The sequence below is a fragment of the Meleagris gallopavo genome, chromosome 6 (assembly GCF_905368555.1).
Source record: "Meleagris gallopavo chromosome 6, MGAL_WU_HG_1.1, whole genome shotgun sequence".
Taxonomy (NCBI): Eukaryota; Metazoa; Chordata; class Aves; order Galliformes; family Phasianidae; genus Meleagris; species Meleagris gallopavo.
Window position 1 is genome coordinate 4,819,652 of NC_139409.1, and position 20,181 is coordinate 4,839,832.

Consider the following 20,181-nt stretch of genomic DNA (forward strand, 5'->3'; position numbering starts at 1 on the left):
ACTGGTATTTAAGCCACTTGGCAAACCTCAGGCAGGTCCAGTAATTGTAGGTGGAGCAGAACTCAAGGAGAGTCGTTAGATTCCTGATGGAGGAAATACTGCTGAAAGGCAGAAGTGGAAATGACAAATTTAATGAACGGTGATCACCAGCTGGCCTACAAAGAGCAACCAGTCTGTATGCTTTCCTAAAGAAATTATCATAGCAGCACCAAAGCCAGATTGTCCCCACACAGAGCCTGTTGGCAAAACCCCCCCAAACTGAAAGGCATGGCAAGTGACACCAGTAAGAGGTGTGGCAGTGAACTGCTCCTTGAGAGGGGCTCCATCCTCCTATTTTCATCAAAGATGGGAATGATAGATCTCCTGCAGTGAAAACATCAAAGCAGTGCCTCTGCAATGGAAGGTATTGGCATTAAGAGCAGCTAGATGCTGTTAATCAGAGGTTCTACAAACTGAAAGGTAGATCTAGGTGGAATAACAGATATGCATGAGAAAAAAAAAGGTGCTTAATGCTGTGGACAGGATTTAGCATGCATTTGAAATCCAAGAAAATGAGATTATATTTGTCATACCCGAGGAGACTTCAGAGCATATGCCTGGTTAACAGAGTCACCACAATCTATCTTTGAGCAGAGCCTCACTGTATGTTGATCACGGAGCTTCTCTGCTTTTATGAAAACAGCTAATGATGACATGATTAAGGATCCTGCAAAGGGCTCAGTGGAGACTCAGTAAAACATCAAATAATGATGTCAGACTTTTCATGCGTGACAAACTTAAATGCAAAAGCAGCCTTCTCACGGAGACTTAAAAGAAGTAACAGTTGGGACCTGTTTCCAAAATGAGAGAGGAAATTATCCAAACCCGTTTTGTTGTTGTAGCTGCTTGAAACACCGTCTGAATGAAAACGGTGCTATGCATCATGAATGAATGAATGAACATGGACATCAATGGATGACATGTCAGCAACTGAAATCAGTGATGCAATAACACAGCAATGCTGAAGGCATTTGTCAGGGGGATGAAAGCTTTCTGGCCCTGGAGGAAGATTAAGCATCAGCATTTGACATAATCAAAACTTCTTGAAAGAGTACACAGCCAATGTTCGATGGTCAATGTCCACGTTACTGTTTGCAGTGCTACTCAGAGCTACAAGTGCTACTGCTGTATGCACTATTTCCAGTGCTGTTCTGTTCAACAGGAGGCCGTCACTACTGAAAGAGACTTCTGCTTTCTCTTGTCTCAGTGCTTCATTGCAGTCTGGTTCTGTCTAGGAAGGCATAAATGTTGGCATTTGTATGTTGTTGTTGGGAAGAGAGGAGAGGAGAGGAGAGGAGAGGAGAGGAGAGGAGAGGAGAGGAGAGGAGAGGAGAGGAGAGGAGAGGAGAGGAGAGGAGAGGAGAGGAGAGGAGAGGAGAGGAGAGGAGAGGAGAGGAGAGGAGGAGGAGGAAGCTTGGCTCATCTCCAGCTCCTCTGTCACAAAACTGACTGGCTTTCTGACAGATTTGTTTTGCATAAGCCATAAAGGGAGACCTCACTGCAGGAATGATGAGGTGTAATTCCACAGCTCCGTTATCCCAGATGGCACAACAGACATTTCTGCCCATAACACTCACCTCCAGAATAAACAAGAGTTGATAAACTGCTTTAATGAATGAGAAAGGATACTCGAAGCAACAAGGGGAAGAGTACAGCTAAATGATTATAGACCTGGAGCTGGGGGCTGTCCAAGACCTGGTATCCCACAAGGCCATCTGAGAAACAAAGGCATTGCATGCCTGTTCACACTGCAAGAAGCAATAGCTGGCCAGTGGCTAGCCTGCTCCCTAGGTTCCCTGTAGCTCTGGACAGGCCCTGGCTATGCAATTCTTTTATTGCAAATCCCCTGCAGATCTGCATCAAAGTTTACAGATCTCCTCCCACATCCCCTGAATTAATTGACAACTTCAGGGCTCCAGGAAGGAAACTGTTTCTTGGAAGATAATGAAAAGAACAAAAATGACTGTGAAAAGCCTGTTCTCCATACTGGCATGAAGAGTGGTGATATTGCAACAGTCTGTTGGCAAAGGTTCTGGGCTGCTCAAAGGGAGAATGGAAAGCTGGAACATCATCTTGGAGTAAAGAGACAGGTGTCAATGGAAAAAAAATAAATAAAGCTTTTGTTCTCATTGACTGTGTTCATCTGAATGGAAAATCCAGACAAGGAGACTCCAGAGCCCACAGCTCACAATGCCAGGCCTCCTGGTTTCTAATTTTGGAACAAAGTGCTCCTTACTGCTGCTTTTCCTAAACGCCTCCGTTACACACATTTTCAGAGCATGACTTCATCAGGTCTCACAGAAGCAGGGGCTGAGAAGATGAACATCCAGAATAACGAAGGTGCAATTTTGTGAGTAAAAAGCATAAGCCTTTATTATAAGGGTAAACTCCAGACTGAAAGCAATCAGCACTGATTTGAATGTGCAACAAGATGCGTGCAAAGGAAATAAAAGTGATCTGCAGTACTGGGACAGAAGGGGTACAGTATAGGGAGTAAGAAGATCTGAGTTTGGGCTCTGAGTGAACTATTTGTCCCTGATGTCTCTGCTTTTACTTCCAGTCTTGCTGCCTGGGGTTGTACAATGCAGCTCCATATGTACAGAATGTACAGGTATTCTTGCTGCTCATGCAGAGTGAATTACTGCAGTGTTGTACACCTCGGATCCTTTGTAGAGACAGAAAGCTGGCAGAGACTCACTGATGTTAAACCCACTTTTGTTTCTCCTTTGGCATCTCAAGGGTTTCAGATTTTTTCTCTTCTATTTATTCCCACTGCAGTGGGAGTGGAAAGAGTGGAAAACAGCCTTCTTTGCCAATGGGAAATCAGCCCTTTTGAACCCCTTTTCTCGCACGCACACTAAATGAGACCTTCTAAGCTGCAGTGCAGGTGGGTGGCTGTCTGACAGCTATGAGTAAGCTACAAGAGGATGTCATTATTGCCAGACTTGGCCCAGCTTAATGTCAGCCACGATATTGTGGGGTAAACCTGACTGCAAACAGAAGTGCAGCCAACTGCACTGCTTGTCCTTGTCCAAATAAAGGCAAACAGGGAAGGCTGGTAAACTGGGTTCATAAAATCCCTTCGTTTCTGATATAATGAGGGGAGATGGTTACCTCTATAGCATATGCATTGTGAGCTGACAAGTGTTTTCCCTGGGTACAAGCCAAAGTTTTGGCTTGACTTTTCTTTCACCAAACATGAGGCCTCAGCGATGAGTCACCAGTTCTTATAGAGGCCTGCAGTCTGCTGAGCCAGGAAAAGGAGCTCTTATTGCATAGAAAGAGGATCAGGAGATTATGTGTCATATGGGTCACATGGGAAATCAGCATCATTTCCCACAGCCAGTGAATGTATATTGCATGCAGGGGACCTGCAGGACTGGAGGAGGTAGAAATAACACCAGGACTCCCCAGGACTGCGTGGGGTTGGGGTATCACAATCCAGTGAGCATTTAAGAGCCACGGTGGCTCCACTTGAAGCTCTCATCCAGCAATCCAGATATGTAATGAAGCAATTTGTTCTCATAAACCTGGATCTCCCACCATCATGTTAGCCCCTTCTTCATCCTCTTCCCACCCCTGAAAGGCTTAGATAAGGGGAGGATATGGATGGAGACCTCCGCCAGGGAGCCATGCAGGGTATTTCTTTTTACATTTCCTCTTATTATACAAGCACTTGAATGCAAAAAAGACCCCAAGGGACAGTTCAGTGAGTAATCCAGACTGAGTAAGGGATGTGTGAGCACTGGTATCCAACATAAAATGATGGAAACTATAGGATGAGGCAAGCCTTTTCACTTTGATTGCTGCCATCAGTGTTGGGAATCATAGAATCATTAAGGTTGGAACTTTCAAGAAAGATTTTAGTCATGGTTTACACTTCTCCAGCACAAACCTCAGTTAGCTTACACAGTAGTTTGTGTGCGTGTGTGACAGGGAAAGGGGCAGTCATGTATCAGGCTTCTTGCAGGGCTCTGCACTCACCTCAGGCCAACCTTCTCACCACAGACACTCTTTTGGTCTGTCATCCTGCGTACACAGCTGGGCAGTCTGTGGGGCTATAAGGTAGGAAAGAAGTTTTGTTGACTCTGTTACTAACACAAGGAAAGAATTCCTCTGAACGATCCCACATGAAAGTGAAGCGGGGTCTGCCTACAAACCACCACTGCCTATGAAAGATGGAAAGAGAGTCAGTTCTAGAATCTCAGCCTGTATGTGTGAGGCTGAACAGATCTGACAGACTGACTTCTAGGTAACAGCCTGGCTTTCTGCCTGGTCGTCACTTCTAAGGCTTCCGGGATGGCAGAAATGTGAGCAACACAAATTCTGCCTCAGTGGCTTGCAAATTGTATTTAATGTTTCCTAAAAAGATGTGGGATGGTCAAATCCTGCCTGCCTCCACAGGCTGCTCCACAGAGAACAAGTGCATGGCTGCCTGTAGGCCAAGACTCAGGCTCCTATATATACACATAACAGTAAAATCAAATTCAGACCAAACTTCTGTGTTTGCAGCACCCTGGTTGTGAAGAAGGGGAAGCTGAAAGACATGGTGCATGATGTAATTCATTGGGCTGCGTTGGTGTTGTGGCTTTCCACGAAGAGGCAAGGGAAATAATTGAGTGACATTGCTAGAAGATAAAAATAGCAAGGTTTCTTCCACAACCAAACGGTGATGCGGGTCCTGTACGTTCAGAGCCACTCTTGTCTGTGGCCAGCCCTCTCCTGGCTCCTTGGGGATCAGGGAGCAAGCTGCCAGGAGGCATATTGCACCGTGTGTGGAAAAGGGCAACAGTGAGCTAAAAGCACCCACATCTAGTCAGTTGCCCATCAGGAGGTTGAGGAATGAAGCAGAACTCCGGTCTCTGGTTGCTGGCAGGACTGGCATGTCACTGGCCTATTTTCAAAAAGTGGTTTAAAGCTGCTAAGTGGAGGGCTCCGCATCCACAACAAATGCACATTCAGAGTCTGAAAACATCAAAGACAGGACTTACTCAGACCTGCGCTCCCTGATTTTAGGCCTAACCTTGACCACCTACACATCACGCTGCCCCTGTGACATCCCATCCGCAGTACTGGGTCCAGGCCTGGGGCCCAAGCACAAGAAGGATGTAGAGATGCTGGAGTGGGTTCAGGGGAGGCCACAGAGATGCTCAGAGGGTTGGAGTACCTCTGCTGTGAAGACAGGTGAAGGGAGTTGGGCTTGGTTAACTTGGAGAAGAGAAGGGTCTGGGGAGACCTTATTGTGGCCTTCCAGTACATAAAGGGAGCTTCTAAACAGGAGAGAGACTGGCTTTTTACTCAGTCTCATAGTGGTAAGACAAGGGGGAATGGCTTTAAACATTTAGATTAGATAGGGGAAAATTTTTCATTGAGAGGGATATGAAGCCCTGGGACAGGCTGCCCACAGAGCTGTGGGTGCCCCATTCATGAAGGTGCTCAAGACCAGGGGCAGCCTGAGCTGGTGGGGGGCAATTAGCCCATGGCAGGGGTTGGACTAGATTATCTTTAAGGTCCTTTCCAACCATTCTGTGAGTCTATGCCTTCTTCCATCCAGCACCAGACCTTGGTGTAAGAACAACCATAAAGACTCAGATGAAAGGCCTCATCTAACTCCATAGCCTTTATCCTGACAGTGGCCCAGAGAAAACTGAGCAAGTCAGGCAAGACACTTCCCAGAATACTTTCCCAGCTTCCAGGAATCCACGGTTCAAAGACTTCTGCGACAGAAATTCAGTCTTCATATTCTATAACGCTCAATGGATTTATTTTACAAATATTTCTCCAGTCACCACGCAATCAATGCAATCTTATGGTATCTACAAGGTCTTACATCAAAGAATGCCACAGCTTCACTGCACTCAGGATGAGAAATGACAAAAGAGCTTCTTTCCTTGAGCTATATTTTTTGAATCTTATTCTGTTTGCTGGAAGAATTGGGGCTCATTTATCAGCTTTATATGCATCCCTGAGGTTGTGAAAACTATTCCAATGCATCTGGTTATTGATGTGGCTCTTCAGACTGACTTTTCCTTGCATCCACCTCCCCCATATTCTAGCATAAGCACCAGTGATGGGTGAAGGTCTGTCTGCATTGCCCATAGCCTTGTGGCACTGGTCTTGTGCTGGATTGCTCCATTACCCCATCTGGTTAAATGCAGGTGCCTATGACAGAGTGTGGACTCCATCCAGCTCTGTGCATGGCATCCAGTCTGATGTCTACACCAATTTATGAAAAGCAGTGGAATCTGAGGTGAAGGTCTGGCCAGCACTGCAGAGAGCAGATCAGCTGAAGCCTCTGGCTGGGAGTGGAAGAAAGATGTATCCCTACAATAAAGGATTTGGGACAGAAAAGTAAGAAAACTTATGCCATGAAATCCTACTCTGAAATGTTTCCTATTGAGAATCAAAAGATGCAGGATTCCCAAGGCAGTGGTTGCCCTTCAGGGGGTCTGGCTGAGCTCCTGTTCCTTCATACAGGAAGGAAAGGTACATTCCCTGTGTGGTGCAGCTGAGTTGGCAAGCCCCACACTTGGGTAGAAAACATCCTCTTAATTGGCAATTTTGAATATGCCTGGTGTGGCCCTTTTTTTCAAAGGAATATTTGGGCAAAATCTTTGATTTCCCCAAAGCAAACATCACTACTGCAGAACATCCTTCAATTTTAAGCTTTTGAGTAGTTTTCTATGGGCTAATTTTTTTTAATAACAAGCTGTTGGTGTCTTCTGTGGCAGATCCTGGGACTGATCCACAAACAGCCTTCCTAGGCTTTAGTGAGATAACAGCATTTATTTGGGGACATGGTAACTCACAGATTTCCTTGCCTTCATGCTCCCCCTTGTACATACAGCTTGCAAGTGGGTGAGGCTGCAATTTCACTTCTTAATATTTCCTCAGCTCCTGTGTAGCACTTTACAAAAAAAAAGAGAGCATTATTTCAGTTTGTGAAACAGTGAAACAAACTAAATCCAAAAGAAGTCATCCAGGAACTGGAAATGTAAACCAAACACTTAGGAATCTAGTTTAGTGGCTGTCCCTCTTAAATGTTGGGTTTTGGTTTTTTGTTGTTGTTGTTTTTGTTTTTTTTTCCAATCAGCATTAGGGAATTGGGACCATTTTTTGGCTTCTTTACCTTGATTTGCCCTTTTTACTCTCCCTTCCCACATCAGCAGCAATTAAATTCCTCCATTTTGGAGAACTGAAAAGTAGCCTGACAAGCTGCAAATGCAGCTGGGGTGAGGAACAACTGAACCAAGCTGCTGCCCACAGCTGCAAACAGTAAGATGGTCAAATAATTACAGCTACTTCTTGCTCCCTCACTTTGGTGAGTGAAGCTGATGCTGACTTTACTTCAGCTGTGCATCCTGACTGTCCCTGAACCTCTTCCTGGTTTAGAAACTGCCTTAATTTTCAACAGAAATCAGCAAACAGACAAAAGGCTGTGTGAGCAATGTGTGTATCCAATGCACTCACCAACACGGCTACTATAGAATTCTTCCAGCTGTGCTACAGAAATTCCTGCATCTCAGTGAGCTACAACAGCCCACTAGCACTTCTAATTTGCACTGTGAAGGGGATCAGGGAGAGATTGGGTTTCCCTAGGATGTCCTCTGTGTTGTCAATGGAGCACAGAGAAAAAAGATTTGTACCCTGCTGTAAATGAGGCTGGCTGACAGCTGACAGTGATCAGGATTCCTGCAGCTGAACGTTGAGTCAAACTCAAACCAGCAGCTCCATGGACAAGGCAAAAGGCCAACCTGACCACAACTGCTGCTTGTCAATGGATTATTGATCCACAGTCAGGTGGGTATGGGCAGCAGCTCAGTTACTCTCACAGTGCTTACAGAAAGAACAGTACTACAGGTTGAAGTGGGGGGGCATAGCTTTTGACATGCTTCTGGAGCTCTAACGAAAGTAGCTGGCCTAATTAATTCCTGTGTGCTGGAGGCAGTGATTGGCAGCTCTATCATCCATGCAGTCAGCTATGGGAGGGAGCCCAACCCTGCCAGACTACTCTGAATCCAGTATGAAAGAAAACACGTTAGCAGGTTGCATGTAAAGTATTGATGTCTTTTGTTCTTTTGTTTGCATCTTACAAGGAGATTTGGAGTGGACTCACAGGTGCAGATAACTCAACCAAATTTGCACCATGGTAAAAATCTTTCGCTGTGAGCCCTGAAGCTCTCTTTCTGCAGTTATCCCATAGCAATGTTATTATTGATGTCTGCTGAACAGTCATTTAGTATGGATAGCGGCCTAGGTGTGATTCCCTCAATCTGATGACTCTTACTGCAAAAAAACCCTCATATTTGCATAAACATGAATCATAGGATGGCTTGGGTTGAAAAGGACCACAATGATCATCTCGTTTCAACACCCTGTTGTCTGCAGGGTCGCCAACCAGCAGACCAGGCTGTCCAGAGCCACATCCAGCCTGGCCTTGAATGCCTGCAGGGATGGGGCATCCACAGCCTCCTTGGGCAACCTGTTCCAGTGCCTCACCACCCTCTGGGTGAAAAATCTCCTCCTAATATCTCATCTAAACCTTCTCTGGCTCAGTTTAAAACCATTCCCCCATGTCTTATCACTACCCAAACACAATGCCTTCTAATTAGAGATCTTAGTCTCTCGTGCTGGAAGGGGCAGAGTAAAGCAAAGGCTGCAGCCGCAGCAGCAGAACCCAACTCAGCCTAATGCTGAGAACACGTGGAGCGTTTTCCCGACAGAACTGCAATGTGGAACAATTTTCCAGGGCTACTCGAGGTCAGGTTTTCTTATTGGCAGCCAGCCTTGTGCTCCAGTGGTTGCGTGGATGGCTCCACCTGGTGGATCTTAGCTCCAGAAAAGTTCCTTGCTCTGTGGCAGTGTACACTCCACTTTTTTTTCTTTCACTGTGCAGCTGAAGTCTATAAGCTCTTGCACAGAGCTAATAGTTCTTGGAACTAATGGAACTAATGGAAGGAGCCCACTGAGTTCAAATAGTAGCACAGGGTTTGATTCCCAGTTTTCCTGCCCTGTCTGGGATTTTCAGCACATCACTTGCCTGCTGTGGCTCCTCAAATGAGAGCCCTGGACACATAATAAATAGATTGGTAGTAGAAAGAGCACTGTGGAACAGCTATGGCAGATAATGTAGAGGTTCACATCTGAGATCTGTTTCTGGGCTTGTCATCGCTGCGCTAAGGCTTATCTAACTGAGTCTGTCAGGCAAAGTAGTCAAACTTCTCTAAAATGATTTATCTCTGTAGCTTTGGGACTTCTGTAACAGTCATACACTGAAGGGGAGGATTTTCACTCTCATTTTCATGCACAATTGCAAAAATGTCATACAACTCAATTCAAGCTGTTTGGGGAGTCAGTGGCATAACTGCAAGCTGAGCACAACTGCCCTTCATCTCCCCCTGTGGATACATCATGCTGTCAGTCCTGCACTGCAGTCCAGACATCTTCCTTCTGCTTTCAGGATGGTGCTCGACTGCCTTTCACCTTGATGCATCTTCAGCCAAGTACAGAAATACATAAAAGAGAGAGCAGCAAATCAGAGCACATTCTGGTATGACCCTGCGTGATCACTGTGGCTTGTTTCCTCTGAAAAGGAAACTGCTATCTTGCACATAGAAGGGAGTGATTTGTTAACTTTCTTCTTAATTAATATTTGTTTTTCCTGTGCTTGCTGCCTGGTTCCTCTGGGGCGCACTGCAGACTGATCAGTCTGCCTCTGACATCCAGAGGCTTTGGGCACTTTATAAGTAAAGGTTGTTAATATTAGTTGTCATTATTACTGCAGGGAAATTGTGAATCATAATTTGTAAGGCTGATCTCTGGAAATCAGCACCAGCCCTCTCTGTATTGTTACAGTGTGCTAGATGAGAAGGAAGGAGAATGATTTGCAAATAAAAACCAGAAGGTTTCTCATGCCAATGATATGAGCATATGATATGGCTCAGCTGCCATTGCAACTCACACCAATCACAGTCTCATAAGGACCTCTGGCTGCAGTCCTGCAAATGGCCTGCACTTGCTCAGCTATCTGGCCATGACCACAGCACCATAGAAAAGGGGAAGAGAGTGCATATTAGCCTTGTGACCTTTGCTCTTCTTCACTCCTCTACTGGCTGCTCGCTAGTCTGCAGGCTGTGCTGAAGGATTCTGCGCTGCTGGGGGACAGCTGAGGTCTGTGAAGCTGCTTCTGGGTTGGCCTTCAGCTTGCTCGTGCATCCAGACACAGTGAACTGGAGCTTTGGCATAGGAAAAGAACTGATCTAGGAATCCCCTCGTGTAGCAGGGTGGGGGGACAGAATTTGGGATGGGATAGGTTACAGTGATGGCAGTGAACTGGGTACTGAGGATGTGCTCAGGTAGGTAGCTGGCACTGTGGCAATGTGGCCAAAACCCCGAGAGGTCACTCAGGTGGTAGGACAAGGGGGAATGGTTTCAAACTGAGACAGGGGAGGTGTAGGTTAGATATTAGAAGGAAGTTTTTCACCCAGAGGGTGGTGAGGCACTGGAACAGGTTGCCCAAGGAGGTTGTGGATGCCCCATCCCTGCAGGCATTCAAGGCCAGGCTGGATGTGGCTTTGGGCAGCCTGGTCTGCTGGTTGGTGACCCTGCACATAGCAGGGGGTTGGAACCAGGTGATCATTGTGGTCCTTTTCAACCCAGGCCTTTCTATGATTCTATGACTTCAACAGGGAGCCATTATGGGGAAGTGGCTTCATGTTAGAGCCTGGCCTATGGCTAGACTTTGGAAAGAGACCCAAAAAAGAAAGACTGTGTAAATGTGGAACTGTGTTTTCATACCTGTTTGTTACACTTGCAATGTGTCAAACAGCATACTGGTTGGTGAAGAACAGACAGAAAATAGCCAATAATTCTGGCCAAAATACTTACTTTCAATTACAATTCAAATTAGATATATAATACAGTTATAGGACAAGGGGAAATGCTTTTAATGCTTTTAGATTTAGACTAGCTATCAGGAAAAAATTCTTCACTGTGAGAGTGGTGAGACACTGAACAGGTTCCCAGTGAGGCTGTGGATGTCCCTCTCAGAAGAATTCAAGGCCAGGCTGGATGGGGCTGTGGGCAACCTTGTCTAGAGGGAGATGTCCCTGCCTATAGCAGGGGGTTGGAACTACATGATCTTAAAGGTCCCTTCCAATCCAAACCGTTCTGTGAATATTGACCTCTTGGCTGTTTATGTGTACAATTGTCTTTTTTTCTTTCTTCAAAATGAATCAAGAGGAAAGGAGGTTTCAAGAGAGAACAACACACTTGTTTTTTCTGCTGCCTGCAGGTGGGGTATCATGGTGATCCAAGTATTTTAAAGTGATAAATGACTGTAAAAATAAGGTGTCGAGATCCAGGCACTAGAATCAATTGCACAGAGAAGCACAGGACTGCTGGCTGCAGTGAGGGTCTCACGGGATCACATTGGGGCAGCGTCCTCTTTTGTAGTCAGGATTTTGAGAAAGATCTTGTAAGCTGAAACACCAGCTGAGCAGAGTATTTCCCATTTACCAGATAGCTGAAGCAGGTCTCTGCAGCTAAGGTACCATCGCTGTACAAGAAGGGCTTTTATATAAAAGTAACTTTTATATAATACAAAACAGTCTCTTTTCTGCAGAACCAGCACTTGATCTCATGAGTTAGACCACTTTTGAAAGGTGCCTGGAAGTCCCTTGCAGAGGTTGCTGCTCCCAGGAATGTGCTGACATGATGGCTCCTACAGAAGCATGAAGCTGAATCAGGTCCTCGCCTCCTCGCCCTGCTCTGTGTAAAATTATATCCCAGTGAGGAGGGATCAGAAAGAGGCTTCCTGAAATACTGCCCTTGCATTAGAGGTAAGAAAAGCTCCGCAAGTGATTCATGCAAAGTTTGCTCTCACATAGTCATCTATGTGCAAGCTAGATAGGCTCAGGGCAAGAAATGGGATGATGGGAAAGTTATGTGAAAATGCTCATTGTAAATACACCTTACAGTGTTGATGGGTGCTATGGTAACAAATCCCTAAATCAGTCACTGTACCTGACTGGCCTTGTGTTTTAGGGCTGTGTTTGAACTGTTATGGTGGGATTGCTTTTGATTTGTGCCCCTGAAGTATGGCAGAAGGATTTTCTCATTGTATGAATCACTGTATTTGGCAAGAAAAGGGACAGTCTTGCAATGGGGGAAGTAAAAGAATCCAGCCATCAGGGCTTGCCCAAGTTCACTAGAAAGTCTGGGACAGAGCAGGAACTGAACCAGCAGAGTGAATCCCAAGACTGGATATTCTTTCTGCTGCACACTGCATAGGAACCAGAGTGGGACTCACTGAAATGTGGGTGCCTATACATGAAATGGGGGCCTGAACTCTCAGCGTAGCAACAGATACCTACTCCATATGGTCAGGAAACGCAACAGCCAGCATCTGTGTTGGGTAAGCTGTTCTCCACGCGATTTACCTGCTCACACCTAAGCATACAACACTTCTAGATGCCCTCTGTCCTTCACACACAGCTACAATAAATCTTTTCCTTACCAACAGACAAAAATCCTTGCTTTCCAGGCACAAACCCTCAGAAATTTGTCCAATTCATCCTTCTCAGCTGTTAGTCACCTCTCAACCATCTTTTTGTTCTTAGCCCTGTGGTCTGAACGTTGGGTCTTTCTCATCTGGGTCTGGACTGGAGGGTGAGAGCTAAGAGGTTCAAGTATCTCTGGTGGGATTGAACCTGCTGTGTGCCTGGAGTTGTTTCTGCTCTCTGCCCTGAGTGATGGATGGGATGATAGCTCTGCCTGATAAGGGCACAGACTATCATCTGATTTTCAGGTTAATATAAGTGCATGGATATAGTGCTTGTGTTATATGCACCTCCCAAAGCTCGTGTAACCAAAGGGAGTTTTGCCACAGTGAAGCTGCCAACAACCAAAATGTAGCTGGGAAGTTTGCAGTAATAATAATTCTAAACCTTCTCCTATAAATTTTTTCTTTTTTTAAAGATCTCTCATAATTGAGACAACTTTCAAGCATAAATTCTGTTAATAATGCTCCAATTTGCTCACCCCAGAGGCTGGGAAGGAGGAGAACCCAGAAATAGAACATAAAAAATAAATGTGTTCTGGCCACTGAAGCCAGTGTTGGCACATCTTTGCATGGATCACTCTGGACAGGGGAAGTCATCTAATCAAGAACAGGCTAGCATGGACAAAAGCTGGCTCAGCTTCCAGGCAGCTCCACCCCGGCTGGAGGCATCCTCCTGTGTCCTGGTGAGTCACAGCCCTCCCTGCCAACTGCAGCACCAGTTTCCCGTATGCCAATCAGCAGCCACAGCCTCGGTTAATAGCTGGGCTGTTCCCTTGGTCTTGGCTCCAAAAGCTTCTTTCCAGGAAGGTGTACGCAGGCTGACAGTGCCCAGTTCAGAGGCATGGGTGGGAGAGCAGTGCTGGGTTTCTTTTCTTGGTTGCCATTATCTCTGCTGATGCCGATGGAGATACCATCAGCACCAAACTGAGTTGTGAAAATGGGCTGAGGAGATGAATCTGCAAATCTTCCTCACCAGACTGAGGAGTGCAGATTGAAGAAGACACAATACTATTACAAGCTTTACATTAAAAGATTTTGTCTGTTGCGTACAAGAAGCCACTGGTATTCAGGAAACTTTTCACTCACTGGAGTAACTGGAGGTACAAAGAAAGCCATCCTACGTGCAATTAAATGAGCCTTTGTTATTAATGTAACTTTTTTGAGTTCCTTGGAGCGAGGCTCTGAAATGGCTTTGGCAGCAGAGACCTGGGTGTTGTTACCCTTGCTGTGACACACTGCACCCATGCTGTGAGCAGTGGTGGGCTCACACAGTAACACAGTGTGATCAGCACTCATCCAGCATCCTTTAGAAAGCAGTGCTGGTAAGTCTATGCAGGAATGGTTTTCCAGATAACAGCAACAAAACCCAGCACGCAGCACTGTCCTTCATATGCTAGCTAAAATCCATGGTGGGAAATGTTTACTTTAGAACATTTATTCTGCAGATTCAGATGCCTTGCACGCCCTGTGCTTCATAGCTAGGAATTGCCCAGCAGGTGCTGCGTGTCAGTATTGATGATCCAGCTCCTCTAGCTTGAGTGCCTTGTGTGTGACACATATTGGCTGTCCAGAAGAAAGGTGCAGCACTGCTGAGATGCACACACAGATGCACAAACATATATATATGTGTGTGCCAGATGTGTAGAGTGAGTCACTAGGGCCATTTTGAATGGTTCATAATGCTTGGCTTTTGATGGCATCTATCAGCTGTGGTTCCAGAGGTGACTTCATGCCATAGTGAGGCCAGCCTGAGCACTGACAAGGCAAGCCTCTTACTTAAAGCTAGCAGTGATTAAGAGCTGGGAGTCAGCAACCAAGGCATTGCTCTGACAGGCAGGCAGCCTTGCCTTCCTTGAATGGGAGATTTGTAGTCAGATTCAAGGGGTCATGGGAGATTGTAGGTCCTGTTCTTCACATGAAGGAGATCTGGAAGATCTCACACTGTAAAGATGCTCCCTGGGTACCTTACCTTTATTTATACAGGCATGAACATTAGCAGCCTTGCTGGAAGCAGAATTTAGCACTGTATTTGGGAAGCACAGACAGATCCTTATGTCCTTCTGTCCCTTCCTTTCAGTTTGTGTCATGTTCGTATGTCGTTGGAGAGATTTTTCTTTAACCTGTTGGGATCTCCAGGCTAGTGTAAGGAATACGTTGGTTGATGGAGAACAGATAGAGAATGGTGGAGACGAGCGCAGAACTTAAACTGAGTTCACTTGCCAACTAAAAAAGAAGCCGATGCATTTTCCATTTCTGGTACTTTCACCAAATGCCCACAGAGTGTTTGCATGTGCCTTTGAAGAAGAGAGTGTTTGTCATCCACACGAGGCAGGCAGGGACACTGAAGCAAGCTCTCTACAACTCACCGAAGCCAGGGAGAAGGCCAGATACTGCTGGTGCCCTGAGCAGAGAATATCTCAGCTATGATTTAATTCGTGGGGTCGGGCCCTGAGGGAATGCCATCTGCCTGTTGGAAAAGCCTTCTGCCATCTGAGGGTGGCAAGCTCCCTGTTTTGAGGGGTGGCTGAGATTTTGGAAACATCGCTTTGAGGTTTGATTGTTGTTGCAGTGAAGAGAGAGAACAGCACTGAACCTGTTTCATGATGTGACTGCAAACTTCCTGCTGCCGGCTCTGTTCTTTCTCACTGCAGTCACCTCTCCTAGGAATGCACAGGGATCTCACACCCTGTTTGCTATTGCTGCTACACCCCTCCCAAGATAGGTTTGAATTGCCCTACAACTGGAAAGCTGATGTTGGATTTAAGCCACCCTGCTTCCCATGCAAGGACTTCTCCCCCTTGAGGCAGGGGTGGATGTGGGGAGAAGCTTCACCAAGGGCCAGCCCTGCCCATCTGACTGTTTTCTTTGTTTGTTCTGAAGGTGGATTACAACGTTCCCAACAATTAAGTCATCTGACTATATAGTGCTGATATTGGCAACCACCCAAAGGAAAACAGAAAGTTTAACATGATTAAAGAAGGTCCGAATGATGATGGCACAGTAAGTTTTCTTTGTGTGTCTTACAGTGAACAGTGCAGCAAAGCAGAGAGTTTCAGGGACCAAGATCAATCTGCTGTGTGGACACTGCTGTCAAAACAGCTCTTTAATCACTTTGCCAGCAGTCAGGCTGGTTTTTCATCATTGTGTATGAAGATCTGATGTTCACAGTCTGCTGCAATCCCCAAAGAGGTCAGTGCTGTGTGCACCCTCCCTGCAGTTGGTCTGTCTGTTCTGTGTTTCATCAGTATTTCTTCCTGGTAACAGCCACATCCCATCACTATCACACACTCGTTTCCTTGAGCACAGAGCAGCTTCTTGAAAAACTCAGAAGTGACCAAAGAGACCAAAACTACTGCTCACCTGGCACCTCAGGATGTGCTTGATTAAACTTCTCTGTGTCTTCTCTGACTCTCTGCAAGTAGTGGGGGCTCATAAATACCCTCTCCCTCTGCTTAGCCATTGTTCCCATACTGGGCTACATGTTTGCACACTGTCCCCTTGCTTGGCAGATTTGTCTTTATATAGTTAATGGGAGAGATCCTTGGGGAAGCAAGGTTCATCCAGCCAAGTGCAGAGGTGTGCAGCTAAGCTAGTCATCCCAGTTTCCATCAGTCACTGGAAAGAAAAGTAGGCTTCATCTTGCCTAGTCCTAAGCAAGGCAAGTGAACTGTACCCAGAAAGAACCTGTTTTCATCCACTGTCTGCAGAGTGAGCTTGGGAGGGAAGCCTCAACCTTTGTGTCTCTGCGTTCAGGCACTAATTCTGGGTAGAGGGTTTAACAGAAGGGGTTGATAATTGACAGAGGTAAGTGAGGCTGTAATGCACCAGCTTCTTTATCTGAAAATTGAGCTGCTTTCTTTGCTGTTAAGGAAGATCCTTGCTGGGAAGAACATACAGAGCACTGCTGAATGGATCCTGTATCTTTGGTTCTTTTTGCAGAGCAATTGCATCCAGCTGAGGTTCCAGAACTACAGGGCATAAAGGGACCAGATATCCACAGCCCTTGGGCACTGAACAGTGCCTCTGTCTCCCAAGTGGGAGGAACTCTGGTTGAGACCTACCCACAGCCAGCTGTGGAGAGACACATCAGCCAGAGGCTTGTGAGCTCTTGGAACATTAGGAGGGGTTGGAAGGGGTCTAGATCAACAAGGCCTGGACTCCCATGGCTATGTCCAACCACAGCTTGAAGGTACCATGTGCTAAAAGACTGGTTGTACGTAACACCAGGTATAGCAGCTGCTTGGAAATGATAGATATTTAAATGCTGCTTTCTCCCATCAGCCCCCTCGAGTCAGGGCAGAGAGAGCTTGTCCTTCACAGCATCCTTCCCTGCCCTCCAGGCCCTGCCAGCCCTGGTACCCCACAGCATGCGTGGGTGATCTCTGAAAGCCTCTGCTGGGCTAAACACCACCTGATTCAGAGGGTCAGAAGGAAGCCAGGGCTGGTGCTCAGTTCCCAGTCTGTGCATGAGAAGTAAAACCAGCTGACTTCCTACTGTGCTTGAGTGCATCCACATTGGAGGTACCAAGTAAATGCGGGGACTGGTCCTTGGATTTTGCTTTTTAGGTGGATCTACCCTCTAGAATGGGGACAGATGAAGATCTGGATCTTATGACACATCAAGCACGTGTCAGACTTACATCTGCTGACTGAGCTGCTTTTCTTGGGGATGGATAAGGAAAGAAAGTGCTCTATGAGTACAGGAGGAAGAGAAGGAAATGAATGTAATCACTGGCATACTTAAGGGTTGGTTTTTTTGTTTGTTTGTTTGGTTTTTTTTTGCCTTCCTTATGCATCCTCCTGAATAAAGGTACTTTCTGGAGGCTCAAATTTAGTTGTTAGGCAATGTTCAGTGAAGAATGAAACATCTCCATTTCAGGTTTTAATTTCAAGGTGCGGTACCAAAGTTCTCAGACTGTCTTCCTTTGACACGAGTGGAAAAAAAAAAAAATTACAGAATCACAGAATCACAGAATTGTAGGGGTTGGAAGGGACCTCTAGAGATCATCGAGACCAACCCCCCTGCCAAAGCAGGTTCCCTACACCAGGTCGCACAGGTAGGCGTCCAGGCGAGACTTGAATATCTCCAGAGAAGGAGACTCCACAACCTCCCTGGGCAGCCTGTTCCAGTGCTCCGTCACCCTCACCGTGAAGAAGTTCTTACGCACATTCGTGCGAAACTTCCTGTGCTGCAGCTTATGTCCGTTTCCCCTCGTCCTGTCTCCACGTACCACTGAAAAGAGACTGGCCTCACCGCTATGGCCGCCACACCTCAGATATTTATAAACCTGGATCAGGTCCCCTCTCAGTCGTCTTTTCTCAAGGCTAAACAGACCCAGTTCACTTAGCCTTTCTTCATAGGGGAGATGCTCCAGGCCCTTCACCATCTTTGTGGCCCTCCGCTGGACTCTTTCCAAGAGATCCCTGTCTTTTTTGTACTGGGGAGCCCAGAACTGGACACAGCACTCCAGATGAGGCCTTACCAGGGCAGAGTAGAGGGGGAGGATCACCTCCCTCGACCTGCTGGACACGCTCTTCTTAATGCACCCCAGAATGCCATTGGCCTTTTTGGCCACGAGGGCACACTGCTGGCTCATGGCCAACCTGTCGTCCACCAGGACGCCCAGGTCCCTCTCTGCAGAGCTCCTCTCCAGCAGCTCATCCCCCAGCCTGTATTGGTGCGTGCAATTATTCCTCCCTAGGTGTAAGACCCTACACTTGCTTGTGTTGAACCTCATCCGGTTTCTTACTGCCCAGCTCTCCAGCCTGTCCAGGTCTCGCTGAATGGCAGCGCAGCCTTCAGGCGTGTCAGCCAATCCTCCCAACTTCGTATCATCAGCAAACTTGCTGAGGGTGGCCACTATCCCCTCATCAAGGTCATTGATGAAGATGTTGAACAAGACCGGACCCAGCACAGACCCCTGGGGGACACCACTGGTTACACGTCTCCAGCCAGACTCTGCACCACCAACGACGACCCTCTGCGCTCTGCCAGTCAGCCAGTTCTCAACCCACCTCACTGTCCACTCGTCTATCCCACACTTCCTCAGCTTTGTTATAAGGATGTCGTGGGAGACAGTATCAAACGCCTTTCTAAAATCAAGGTAGATTACATCTACCGCTCTTCCCCCATCCACCCAGCATGTGACAGCATCATAGGCGGCCACCAAGTTGGTCGAGCACGACCTCCCCTTGGTGAACCCATGCTGACTACTCCTGATAACCTCCTTTTCTCCCAGTTGTCTGGAGATGGTATCCAGCACAAGCTGTTCCATCACCTTTCCAGGGACGGAGGTGAGGCTGACAGGCCTATAATTACCCGGGTCTTCCTTCTTGCCCTTTTTGAAGACCGGAGTGACATTGGCTATCCTCCAGTCTTCAGGGACCTCCCCTGTTGTCCAGGACCTCTCAAAAATGATGGAGAGCGGTTCGGCAATGACCTCCGCCAGCTCCCTCAGCACACGTGGATGCACCCCATCAGGTCCCATGGACTTGTGGACCTTAGTACTGCCTAGGCGCTCACGCACGTCCTCTTTCCTGACTAAAGGGAAGTCTCCCATTCCCCAGACCCTCTCACTAACCTAAAGTTTTGCTGAAGAAAAGACTTCTGCTTTCAGTCATGCTATTGAGGGGCCTGGATTACAGCTTCTTTGTTTAAGAATGCATCACAAATCAGAGAAAAGAATCTGTGAAGGAACCTCTCAGTGAAGCACTGGTTTGTATCACAGAATTGTAGGGGCTGGAAGGGACCTCTAGAGATCATCTAACATATTTGAGGCAGTGATGGAACTTAAATCCCAGAAGTTCCTCATTTAATCAGGAGTCACCCCTTTCATTGCCACACTGTGGAAGAACCTCCCCACTTAATCCCCTAAGACTGAGCGTGGGTTGGAAATACAAACCCAATCTTACCGGAAAACCAGGTTTCCCAAGTCCAAGACAAGAACTGGTCCTGTCAGGTCTCCCCTTCTTTTTGCCTCTTATCTGGGGGGTAGATGAGCCACATGCACATTTTTTTCTTTAATACTGCACGCCAAGGCTATTTGTGTCCAGCTTTGTGACCAGACCTTTACTCTTCAGCATCAGGAAATATCTCACTGTTCCTCTTTCATTTGCAGCAGGGAAGAAGTCCTCACCCCAAGGGCAGGAGAAGACCTGCACACATACCAGTGCAGCACAAGGAAAGAGGGATAGATTACTTTTCTCTTAAGAAAGATGTATGATGAAGGCCAGAGAAGAGCCCAATGGGAGCATCTGCCATTGGATATGCAAATGTAAGAGCCAGTCTATTTGAAGTTTGGCAACACTAAAGTAAGTAGGGATCTGCCTCTTTCAGTGTTCCTGTAGACACAAGTGCAAGCAGATATTTGGAGGTTGTGTATGAGCACTGATTGGATCCTGTATTTTCACTTTGGTGCTGAAGCTGCTGCTATGAGTTCTTAGGCTGCCTGAGCACAACCTCAGAAGTGCTATTGGTCTGAAGGCTTTTATGACTAGAGTGTTTTATCTTCCTCATTTTCACCGATGCAACAGAGATCCAGAAGTACAGTGAGACTTCAGAGGGCACTGTGTTGTCTGTA

The 20,181-nt window shown here is 46.7% G+C and overlaps 1 pseudogene; it reads left to right on the plus strand.

The window, feature by feature from the left end:
- Window positions 1–4,338: 4,338 nt before the first annotated feature.
- Window positions 4,339–19,912, plus strand: LOC146544061 (cryptochrome DASH-like; annotated as a pseudogene).
- The last annotated feature ends 269 nt before the right edge of the window (window positions 19,913–20,181 follow it).